Source organism: Aythya ferina, assembly GCF_964211825.1.
Source record: "Aythya ferina genome assembly, chromosome: 5".
Lineage (NCBI taxonomy): Eukaryota > Metazoa > Chordata > Aves > Anseriformes > Anatidae > Aythya > Aythya ferina.
The window spans coordinates 55,772,922-55,785,409 of NC_140301.1; the positions used below are offsets into that span (position 1 = coordinate 55,772,922).

The 12,488-nt window shown below is 40.6% G+C and overlaps 1 protein-coding gene across 2 annotated transcripts in view; it reads left to right on the plus strand.

Moving 5' to 3' along the window:
- LOC311437968 (uncharacterized protein) overlaps positions 1-12,238 on the plus strand; it is a 223,715-nt gene extending 211,477 nt beyond the window's left edge. The window contains exon 8 of one of the 2 annotated variants that reach the window (XM_084521846.1): positions 11,870-12,238. The gene's annotated coding sequence lies outside the window, so the exon portion shown is untranslated. Of the gene's footprint in view, positions 1-1,335; positions 1,379-11,869 lie in introns of those variants that run through there. The other variant, XM_084521847.1, reaches the window with a different exon arrangement.
- The last annotated feature ends 250 nt before the right edge of the window (positions 12,239-12,488 follow it).

Below are 12,488 nucleotides of genomic sequence, written 5' to 3' on the forward strand. Positions count from 1 at the left end.
GTTTAAGTCATTAAGTGCTGCTAGCTCTGAAGGCTGTAATACTTAAAATTTTAATGGAGCAGTGACATTATTAGCCTTGTAATATGATGTGAGGTTCAAAGAATCAAGAGCATTTTCTGGGTCTTCGCCATTCTCATTAACAGAAGTTCTTGAAGGTGCTTGTGTTAATAAAGTAGAAGTAGTAGTAGACACAAAAGGCTAATGACCAAGGCTAAAGACTAATCTATTGAAGTGAATGAACCCAAACTCTTGTGGAGTCAAAAGTACATGACAAATACATTAATCTCTAAGCAAAGAGGAAAGCTTGAAAGTGTTAGTGTAACTTGAGGTGCTGTGTGAATGACCACCTTGAAAATATGTGGGATGAGTCCCCCTGCAAAAGACAGGAGTTTCTGTGTCTTTTTAAACTTGACTGAGTTTATTGCAGATTCTCAGCTCGGTTGGGCTTTACAACAGCATGCTTTGGGAGCGGTTTCAAAAATAGCTTAAAAGGCAACTATGTGAACTTCATGCAGTACGCTACCAAGCAGATGCAATGACCTGCTGTGACGTGCACTGAAATCTGTTCCCCTCCTTGATTTCATTTACGCTGCTGTGATGCAGCATGTGCCTGGGCCTGAACTGAGACTTTCTGTGGCCCCTCAATCACTGCTGTGGTGAAGGGTTGCCCCCTATAGGGAAGGAAAAATATAATTCAGGCACCTCCTCCATTTACATCAGGTTTCTTCTGTTGATTTCTGGGTGGAGACTGGCAGAAGCTGAGCATGGGAGTCCCAGAAGTGGCCTGTTGCAAGAGCATGCCTTGTAGGATCCACCAGGGAATGAGAACAGAGGGAACAGCTAGAGAAAAAAACGATTTCAGTGCCCTAGATTTTTTTTTTTTTTGGTCATCCATTATAAATAAGCAACCTTTTATTTATTTAATATGATAACATTGTAGATTGAAGACGCTTGCAAAAGCAGTACAATATCTGTAATCCAAACAGCTGAGAGCATGACTTCACAAAAATCTGGACCCTGAATTTAAGTGTCAGGTATGCTAACAAAGATTAAGTTTCAGTTTCTGCAATGCTTTATCCTAAGGACATTGTCTCTGAGAAAAGTTTAACTATCCCTATTTTTTTTTTTTTCTTCTATGATATTTGGCTAGAAAAAGGTTCAGTGATTCACTTTCAGGATAGTTCTTTGTGCAAAACTAGTCTGCGGGAGCAATGTCTTTTTAATCCCCATCAGTAAGGTGACCCTAAGTGTTTTAACCACATTCATGTGCTGCCAGCAAGTTTTATGCTATTGATACAGATGGTATGGATAAGACTCTCTTTATCCTTCTTTTAGAGCTAAAACCTGTGTCGGTATCCACAGCGTTTGAATAGTCTGGTTTTAATAGAAACATGAAAACACCATATGGAGCCAGACAACCATTTCCTTCCTTCAGTGTGTTTGGTGAGTTTGAGTTTACTTTAACATGACATCTTATAAATCATGTATCATGCAGTGACCATATAAGGTTACCTTTTATTGAAAGGATATTGGTGTTGAGAGCTTGCTGTGCTTAGATATTTATTAAGGAAATGAAAGATCTCTAGAACATATGATACACCTTGTGTTGCTAAACATTATTAGTTTACCAACAGACAAGTGTTTCTTTCTCTTGCCCCTCTGAGCCTCCAAGATAAAATACTGAAATAAAATTTGCCCTTGGATTAAAGTCTAATACGGCGTACATCCTGTTGGAGTCACAGACTATTTGACAGGGTGTTTTGAAATCACTCCCGGCTTCATGTTTTATGCAGGAAGGAAACATACCTGTGGAGATAGCCTCAGGCAGTGGTAATTAAAATATGACCATGTGCCACATGACCCTAAGGCATATTACTGCTTCAACCCTTCACCTTGCAGTTGTTAAAATACTGGGCTTGGCTTATTAACAAAGCACCATCTCAATGTAAGATATGTGCTGGGGGAAACAAGTCTATCGTCTTCCTCTTTGTAGGAAGGAAGCAGTAAGCAATAGCTGTGTAAGTTCTGTGACAATGTAATATCTGTCCATTTTCTGCTGTGGCAGCTGCAGAATGCCTAAAGCAGGTGGTACAGCGTAATGAATCCATCACTGTTGGAGAGGAAGCACAAATACAAAGGTAGCGGCAAAATAGAAATATCAGAATATAGGCTCCTGTGCATCCAGTCTCCTAAGTCCTCTGATTTTTCCTGGTCTCTCACAGTGAACAAATCTGAAAAATGTGTCCCTATTTTTTTCCTGTGTGTGTTGGGCTGTTAACCAGAGTGATCCGCTGACTGTTTCAGGAAGAAAATCCTGATTATCTCCTGGGAGAACCTGCTGCCTTGCAGGGAGAGGGACTACTTTCAAGTGTGACCCTCTTACCACCCATGAAACCATTTAGATACAGATCTTCCAGCCTGTGTCTCATCAGGGTATGTAATGTAAAGTGACAAGGCTTTTGTGACCTGTTGGGATTGACTGTACCATTATACCAATACTTGATTTTTTCAAACTGCTTTTTACAAAAACAGGATACCTGAGCCCTTCTCATAGGCACAAAAGGTGAAAGAAAAAAAAAAAAAAAAACACACAACACCTGCCAACACAAATAAAAGAAGGCTCTCCTTCTGGTATCACTTAGAATTTCTCTTTTCCAGTGCAGTTATGTGTCAGTAATCCTCACCGTAGCTCCTAATGCTCAGAAAGTAATAAATATGGTGTCTGTGCACAAGTGGGGAACTGAAGGCTGAGAGAGCTCCCCACCATCTCAGACCCACAGCATCAGGCACAAAGCCCAGACTTTTTGAAAAGGACGTAGAGCTTTGCAGAACTTGGCAGCTCCCAGTGGGGGAGGGTTTGGGGCAGATCTTCTTAGATTCCCCAGGCAGCTCGATGGATGCTCATGAGGGATGGTCTCTAGGAAAACCTATGTGAAGCAGGATTTGTTGCTGGTGTGGAGTTTGTCATTAGTCAGCTTGTGGAGTTGGTGCTGTGTTGTAGTGCTGGATGTGTGGATGTGCCTTCTGTACATTGCACAGATAGAGCCCATTTGCTTATGAATGGGCATGCTGTGGGACAGTCCTTGTTTTGTTCTGTATACATACGCATTACACCAAAATCGTATACCACCACAATGCCTCTGCAGGCAAATCCTAATGTTTGCAGACAGACCAGCAAATGAAGGGCGTTCAGAAGTACAAAGCATGGTTAATGACCATCTTACAAATGCTGACTCTGTTTTCCTTACATTCACGTTTGTTTGCTTTGTGTTCTTTGTTTTCTTGCTGTTTCATAGAGGTCCAGTCCCTTTTCATTTACATTTGATTTCCTATAAATAGCTGTGCTCTGTTTTATGTATTCATGTTTAAAGCCATGTTTACTTCAAAGGCAGAGGAACTTCAGATGTCCTCAGTTTACTTCTGGCAGGGGACTTCAGACATCTGTTTTATTCTCGTCCCATGTATGGAGCAGTGAGGAGCTTCCAGGCATTAACTCTGCCCATGAAATGCCCCACTTGAAGCTCACAACTCTATCCGAGATTACTTACTCCAACCTATCCTTACCTCAGTCACCTTTCCTGTTAGTGCGCAGTCTTTCTTCCCTTTCTGTCCACATCACAAGGGCTCTGGGTTTAGACATAGAGGAGCTCGAAGTCCATGCCAGTCCCTTCTATGGCATCTTTGAACATCACTTTTCTGCCTAAGATGGTTAAAGGTTAACCTTATTCAAGATGGATGAAGCAGGGCATTTCCTATGACTTCTGAGCTTTTAAAGAGTCCCCAGTTGAGGCAGCTTCAACAGACTGTGTAAACAGTTAAACTTCCACAGGGAACACCATCTTCTTAGCAGCTAATGAAATCCTATACTTCCGCACCTGGGAAGCTGCTAAGTGATTGTAAGTGCAGGGTCAAATTTAGCCTTGGTGTAATTGTCATACTTTTCGGTTTATGGTCCCGATGAGATTGTAGGCTTCATTTGGACTGAAAACAAATCAAGCCATTTCCTGCAGAAGCTGAATGAAATGACGTGGGGCTTCGTCAATCAATGTCATTTTGATAAGCTCATTAGAACCAGCAGCTGTTAGAGGGCAATGGCAAGAGGTTATGGTCTTAGCACCATCATTAAGTCTGACCTGACATACAGGTATGTAAACCATAACTCAAGATTTCAGTTAGGTAGATTTACACCAGCTGAAGATCTAGCCTCTTTCTTTTATAACATTTGCCATAACTGTCACAGCTGAAACATAGCAGATAGCTCTTGAAATTTTTGGAAAGCAAAATTATCTATATGTGTGTGTATCTATCAGATTTATGCAAGTCCGTCATTTCTGTGGTATAATTTCCTGCTTGTTCATGCGAGGTAGCAAGAGCCTCATAGCCCTAGACAGAAATAAAAGGGAAACAAAGTGTTAAATGCACAGAAATTCCTTCCCTCTTACTCCTCATATTCTAATACAGCAAAAGGGCAGTGAAAAGAAGATTAAAAAATAAGAGCCAATCCTTAAAACAGAGTTGTGATCAGTAGAGCATAAGCAGCACTTCAGAGTAAATTTTATAGAATTATAGGCAAAAATTCCATTCAGATATGCATCACAGATTAAACAGAAAACAAAAAGCATACAATGAGCACAGTGTTATATTTTCCAAAGGAAAATATATTACCACAGCTTAAAATGACAAAATATCAGAAAGATTTCCACTTCACGGTATATTATTTTATATTAGAAAACTTTAAAACTTTAAAAGTGCTTTGGGCTGAGTTCAGAAAGGAAGTGCTTGGGTTCATTATTTGATACCACCTCATATCCCGTGGTAGTAAAACAGGACTTGCATTGTCCTCTTGGGACTGTTCTGAACAAATGCAGCTTGTATGAACCCCATGAGCTTCTGGGGGGCAGGATTTTACAAGGGAGATTCATTATGACCTTTTTTTTTTCTCTTAAACTCTGTCTCATTGAGTGAATTATTTAGTTTCGCTCCTGACATAAAGTGGTCGGTGGCTTCTGTTTTCCCTCGGACAGGTTTTGCACATCAAAATGAGCAAAAGGGGGCTCATTTCCCTATAACATCATAGTGAGCCTAAGTGAAAAAGAATAAAAACTAGGCATTTATCTGAAACTGGATCATGGAATCTGCCTGGTGATGCAAGAAGAAAATTAACACCTTGGTTGATAACTTGGATTGCTTTACTGGAATAACGTTTTACAGCAATAATCACTCCTTTCTGTGAAACCACACTTTCTTGGGAAGATTTTAATTAGAAAGTTTCTTTCTTTCTGTCATACTCATGATGCCAAAAGGAAACCTCGCAGGGTCCCTTCCATCAACTAACAGATGAAGTGCTTTCTGCTTTTTATAAAATATGGATGCCTGACACTGAAGAAAGGTACAGTTCTGTGGTGTTTTCTGATTAGCTGCTGAGGCTGTACTGCATCCTGTCTGCTTTATACTTGTCTTCCTTCAGATGGTACGGTATTTGAATGTTATAGTGGGAAGCAGTGAGTGTTGGAATAGGGTGAAAATAATTCAAAGTGCCCTTTAATAATGGTCTGGAGTTGTGTGTTTGCTGTTCGAGGCACATGAAGATTTACAAAGAGACATTTTGGAGACATATAGAGCTCAGAAGATTGACCTAACCTGTATTTCTGATGCAACCAATTTGTTTCTATAAACATAAACTACTTCTTTCAGAATATGAATCAAAGAACCTGCCAGTGTGCTGGAGTTACTTAACTATTAGAGGAGGCTTCTGGTATGTTAGTCTTTGTGGCTATAAAATCTCCTGAGGGAATGGAAGCAAATTTATGGCCTATTACTACAACATGTTTAGTGTTTTCAGGCCTAGCTCTGGGTCTAGGAGATTATTTTTCTCCTTTACAGTTTAATTTATTAAACATAGATGGATTGTAGTGTTCATAGAATTCATGGTATTATAGAAAAGTGGGTTGGGACGTCACCTAGGCCATTCCCCACTGCAGGACAACATCAAGTTGTACATGTATCTTCTCTCAGTGATATCTCCTCCACAGCATCCCAAAGGAGTCTGTTTGATCAATTCTCTATCATGCTGGAAATTTTTTCCTAACCAAAAACAGTCTTTCTGAATTATAAACCATTTCTTTCTTGTTCTGTGTAGCAAAGTTACAGAGAAGAGACTGCTGTCTCTTAAAAAAAAAATCATTTACAAATTCAAAGATCCCTGTTGTGTTTTGCATTAGTGTTTTTTTTCTCCCTAGACTATGCAAGTCTACCTCTTTCTCATAAATGTCCAGATTTCTGGTCATTCATGTTGCTCTTCTTTGGACCTCATTGGCCTACATGTTCCTTAGACTTAGTTGTGCAAAATCTAGTCTGGATATAATACTTTGAGGTCTTTCATGTACTGAGTAAAGGAAAAACTTCTATTTTTCTTACACCTTTGTGTTCATCTTTTGGCCAACTGTAGTACCCAGATCTTTACTTACAAAGTAGTACCATGCCAATTATTCTTAATTTATGTAACAATTTATTGCTGGATCATTGGCTTGAATCCTATTTTTTGAGACTATTTCAGAACAATCAAGACCCTCTGCAGTACTTGTCCTGTTCTGGAACCCTTCCCATCGATGTGCAACGTGCAATGTAATAACACCACGTTCTCTTCTATCATCCAGTTCATTAGCAATGAATAGTATCAGGCCAGGAGAGACCTCTGTGCAGTCCACTTGATGCAGCCTTTGCAGCAAACCATTGGAAATTATTTTCTTCAGTACAGCTTTCTAACCAGTTTTGTACTCACTCTTTACTAGTTTCCCCTAGTCCACATTTTCTTCTCTTATTTATCAGAATGTTATACGAGACAGTGTCAGAAACCTTACTAGGGTCAAGATATATGACAACTACTGCTTCTTCCATGTCCGCAAGGTCTATTATCCTGTGGGGGAAGGAAATTACATTAGTGTGACACAATTTGTTCTTGACAAATCCATGCTGGCTGTAACTCATCTCCTCGTTATCTTCTAGATGCTTACAAATAGTTTCTTTGATTGTTTGTTCCAGCATTAAAAGTAATAGAATTAGGCGATTTGTCAATTAAACATGCATCTTACTACACATTCATTACCTGAAACTGAACAAAAATGTGAATTTTGTCAATTTGCCCTTGTCCTAATAATTGTAAAAGTAAAGCTGCAGGTCTTTTTGCTCCTTGCCTGGAAAGAATGTGTCCTCTGGGATGAAGTCCATGGTCTGATCCCAACCTCTTTTTCTTTCTCTTTTTGTTTTAATAGGGAAATTTAATCAGGGAAATTGAAACGCCACAGGCTTAATGTGCTCTCTCAGTTCCAGTGGCAGCAGCCAGGTTTCACCTTGTGGGACAACTTGTGCAAGTCCCCCTTCACCTGGATGGTGGGATGGAGAGGACTTGCTTTCATGTCCCCTTTCAGCAGAAGTGGCACTGCTGCACACTCCCACCGTGAAAGTGCTGATGCTCTTTTTGCACCACCCAGAAGGGAGGAAAACCAGTTGCTGCTGGTGGGGGACCTGGCAGCGTGGTTCCAGGAACAGGGCTACTGGGGTGCTGGAACGGGTCAGGAGGAGTCAGAAGGAAAGGGAGAAGTAAGGACAGATAAAGCCCTAAATCAATTCACTTTGTTTGCAACCCCGCTAGAAAGGAAATAAGTGAAATTTCATATGGCAAAATCATTCATCCTAAACTTACTTTTCTTTAATCATCTTAGCAAGATACATACAAGCTGTAAGGCTTGTAAGAGCTCTTTATTATTTATTTCTTTGCATTCAATAACCATCAGTGGTTAATATTTATTGCATGATGTGGCAGGCAGAACAGAGTGACCTTCCCGCTTTTCTCCTCCCCCTACAGCTCCGCTATGGAAGGAGGCAGGTGTGGTAGGTCCCTCACTGAAGAACTCCAGCCCCCAGCCAACTTCAAAAGTCACTTGCTGTGATCTAAGAGGTTAATACCAAAACCACACGGCAACACTTTCCAATAAATCTCCACCAACTGGTCTTAATCAAGTCCAGAAATATTCCACCTTTTTTCTGCAGAAGGAAATAATAATAAAGAATGAAAGAAAATAAAAGGAAATAAGGAAAAAAGGAAGAAAGTAAAAAAAGAAAAAAAAAAAAGAAACAACAGAGAAACTGAATAATGTAAATATTTTTCAGTTTTTAGTAGCTTCTACTGGGTGCTGCCCTATATAGAAACTTTTAAATTGAACTTACTGGTATGCCACCCAACATCAGTTTCAAGATGAGCATCAAGACAATTACAGACAATTACATGTAAATCTTTTTGATAGGCATATTTTTTATTTTTTATTTTTTTAAACACAAGTAATCATAGAAGAATAAACATAAATAAAAAGATAAACCATGTGGTCTACTCCACATCTATGCAAAATGAATAAAGGTTTCTCTTCATGGCCTGTCCATTATGCTCCCCCAAGATGAGACTTGAGGTTATGCAATGTTTCAGATGTGCTCCTAGACAAAGGGAGAGAAGGGCGCATCCTACACTGCCACGTTTCTGAAGCTTTCCATTATTTAGCAGAAATCATTAACCATTCCTTTGTTAGAACAGGCTGCCTGTGAAAGCAAGTTCAAGCAAATTCGCTGCTGCATGCAGCATGTTTTACACAAGGGAAATGCAGCTGTTTGTGCAGATGCTTTTCTACAAGCACCGAATTGCCACTGTTAAAACTTTATCCAACTGTAAAAATATGAAGAAACTACACTAACTTTTTTTTTATTATTATTATTTTAATTTGACTGTTTAATTGAAGTAATTCCTATGCTTTTCTTGCTACTCTATATAATTTTATCTTCCTTTTCCACCACTTCCTGTATTTTTTTCCTCTGAGGCTTTGCAGAGGAGATGAAGTAGAGCTACATTCAGATATTTGGGGTGTCCCATGCACAGACTGTGAGCAAACAACAGTCTTGACGATGTATCTACTACTTTGCTATTAGTTTTGCAAAAATTACCTTCCAGTACAGGAAATCAAGTATGTGTTCTTGAAGTTTACGTTGAGCTGCAGATTTGTATCTTCTAAAGAAAGCTAATGAGCTTCCTGGTTTTCTCTGGAAAAATATGTCAAGCAGTGTTTAGGGTATAGATAGATTGCAATGAGGTTTTTGGATGAGCATCAGAACTAAAAACAATAAACAAGTCAATACAATAAGTGGTTGATTTGATATGTTTGCTGTTGCATTTCTTTCCCCATCCATGTTTAATTTGGACCCAGCAGCATTTCTCTGACTTGCATCTTTTTGGTGTGTTGGGGATTTGAAGGAATGGAGTAGCCTGGATTGGTCCATAATACGCAGTGATTACATTAGCTCGCTGTTTGACAAGGACTTTACACATAGCCCCTTACAGCTGGTAAGGAGTTTTCCATGGCATAAGTGGGCTTTTTTTTTTTTTTTGGCTTGGGACTTGGTGCATGACTTTAAAGAAATCATTCACTGGAGAAAGATACTGCCTCTTACTTTGCAAGCAAGCTGTTGTGAACAGATTGCTATTTGAAAAGTATTTGCCATGTCACGTTTTAAATACTTGGGGCCTGCAGCTCACTTGTAAGGAGATAACTGCATCACTACCATCCAAAGCCCTCCTTGTCCAGTGAAATTGGACCTACCTCTAACTGGTAGCTACGCTGGTATCTCTGCCATGGAGAACTGTACCCAGGACTACAGGTGGGACTAACAGTACTGCTTTTCCCCTTACTCCTCTGTATGAAATATGGCTGCATCTGGCCCTGCTGCACAAGTACACCACAGCTCAAGAGTGAAGGAAGTTGAGCAGCCCATTAATTTGGCCTCTGGCTGGAAGTGTGGCTTGGTTCTCCTTGTCCTTCTGCAAGTCACCTGCTAGCTCCAGTGTCAGTTGGATGATAATAATGTGATTGATCTTAGTAGTCTTCAGTCCTGAGGCTGAAAATGGGAGAGGGGAGATGCTTGAGGTCTGTAGTAACATAAATAGCTTTGAGAAAGTGAATAAAAAAAAATTATTTCCTGTTTCTTTTAACTCAAATACTGGGGCTGCTCACTGAAATGCTCATCTTTAAAAAAGGCAAAAGGGATTTTTGTTACATGCATCACACGGTTAAAATGGGGACCTCACTGCAATTGGACATTGAAGAACGGTCAAAAGTAGAGATAGGCAAACAAAACAGGTGAGACAGGGTCAAACAGGACAGATCCTTTAATGGGACCATCAACACATTAGTCTGTGTCTGCAGCTCTTTCAGGGAGATGAAAACCTGACTGTCAAAACCTGTGAGAATGCAGTAGAGAAAGACCATCCTTAACTTGCCTTTTACTTATTCCCTTAGTCATTGGCCTCTCTGGCACAGGAGAGGAGCTCTCTCCTTGAATCCTCCACTCAGTCCAGGGTAGCATAATTCTCACTGGATGTGGACACCAAATGTATGAGCTCAACTTTCCCTTCCTGTACGTATTCCCATGAGCAATTCATGAGCCTGCAGGAAGCCAATGTTCTCTGGGCTAAAATGCATGGCAAAATTAAATCAGTTTTAAATTGGAATTAATGCTAATAGCTATTTTTTCTCAGAGCTCAACATGTTCTGTTTTAACATGCAAATCTCTCTCTTTAGTTCATGAAAAGCAGTTGTTTCTTTAACCTGTTTTTAAATTAGGTATTTTCTCTCATTTCCTGTATATCTGAAATACCTGACCACAGTTTCCGGTTATTATTAATGTAACACTCATAATCACAGTAATAACTTTCTTCTTCATTTGCACAGCACCATTAGCCAAGCCCCCCTGCCAGTCAAATGTGCTCAGAGAATGAATTAGGTCTTTTCATTAGGAGGCTAACAAACTGAAGGCATGACAGGACACAGTGGAGTACCTGGGGTCTCACCAGACTTGGAAGTGAATAGGTAGGCAGTGCACAGACATTAGTCCTGGAGAGCTCATCCAGGGAGATTTTTCTGGGACTTCTCACAGGAAAAGAGAGCAAACCATTGAGAAACTTGCTTTGTACACAGAGTAGTGTGTGCTTGAGTGTGTGTCTTCATAGGGTAAAGAGCAGCTAAATGGCCAGCTCTCCTGAATGCCAGTGAAAGTTGGTTACCTGAATGCCCTTTGACTGGTTTGCAGGCTGCCTGCTTGTGGCTGACAGAAGGACACAGACCCTGCTCTGGCAGGTAAGCTCAGGAGCACATTAAACCGCTTTGGTTATTTGTGTGGATTATTGTTAGTGCCCCAGGTAAGTCCAATGTCCAAGCACAATAGTACAGAAGCTACATTTAATGAATGTGAATATTTCTTTCTGATTTTCTTCTCTGCTCTGGTCAGGATGACCCCTTCCTTTGTTTCTGTGTGACACTTTGTCTACTCTTTGGTTGTTCAGTGATTACAATACAGGCATTACACAGACATCCGAGCCTTTGTTACCATCATTAAAAATGAAAATAAAAATCTCATGCTGTTTTTTGCAATGCTTTAAGGCTATTTGCAAATTAAAAGTCATTGGAGAGTGCAACAGGCTGCTTGCTCAGCAGGGTTGGTGGCAGGGAGCAGAGCAGCTCGGCCCCGTCCGTGCATGCCTGCTCATGGAGATGTTTACCTGGAGAGAGGCAGCAGGAGCCAGCTCTCTCCCAGGCTTCCCTGGGGGCTGAGGCTCCTCCTGGCTGTTGGCAGCTCCGTCAGTGCCGTTTGATGCCCTTTGGGTATACGTAACCATGGGACGTTATGGGCACATTTAATAATGACACAGTAAAGGAATATTTGGAGGAGTCACGTGGAGGCTGAAGCTCTGCAGAGGTCAGCTCCTGGCGTGACAGCAACTCCTTCCCGCAGTGCTGCAAAGGTCACCTTTGAATCTTTTTTTTTTTTCCAGATTGCAGCAATGGCTGGGGACAGCTTCCTTCTGCTCCGTATAAGGGAGCTTTTCCACCATCCAGAGAAATTACGGCAGCACTTCTCTCTTTGTTCTTCGCAGCCGCTCCTCAGCACTCTCCCTTTGCCTTCCTGCACCCAGCTCTTCCCTAGAACTGCTGGCTCCCAGTTTTGCTCCCTGTCAGCATATTGCCTGCCTGCCTCTGCTTTTTGTCTAGCTAGAGTCAAACTTATTATTCAATCAAAACTCAGTGGGAGTTTTGCTGAATTACTGTAAACTCACTGGGGCAAAAGCTGTGCCTTCCTACTCAGCAGTGAGATACCATGCATATTGATTGTGGCTGAGAGAAAATAAAAATGAATACATTCATATTGATTACATGTGTTCTTACTCACTATGAGACTCACTGCACAGCCCCAGTAGATTTATGGTTTCCCTTTATGACTATTAGCAATAAATCTATTTCTTCCCCCCTCCCCTCCCCTTCTCTTTTTCTTTTCCTTTTCCTTTAAGTAACCTCATGTTCTGCAGAATTAATTTGAATAAAGAGAGTGGACTGTAAAATAACTTGTGGGACAGTTTGATAAGCTGCCTGTAACTTCCCACTCACACTGAAAAT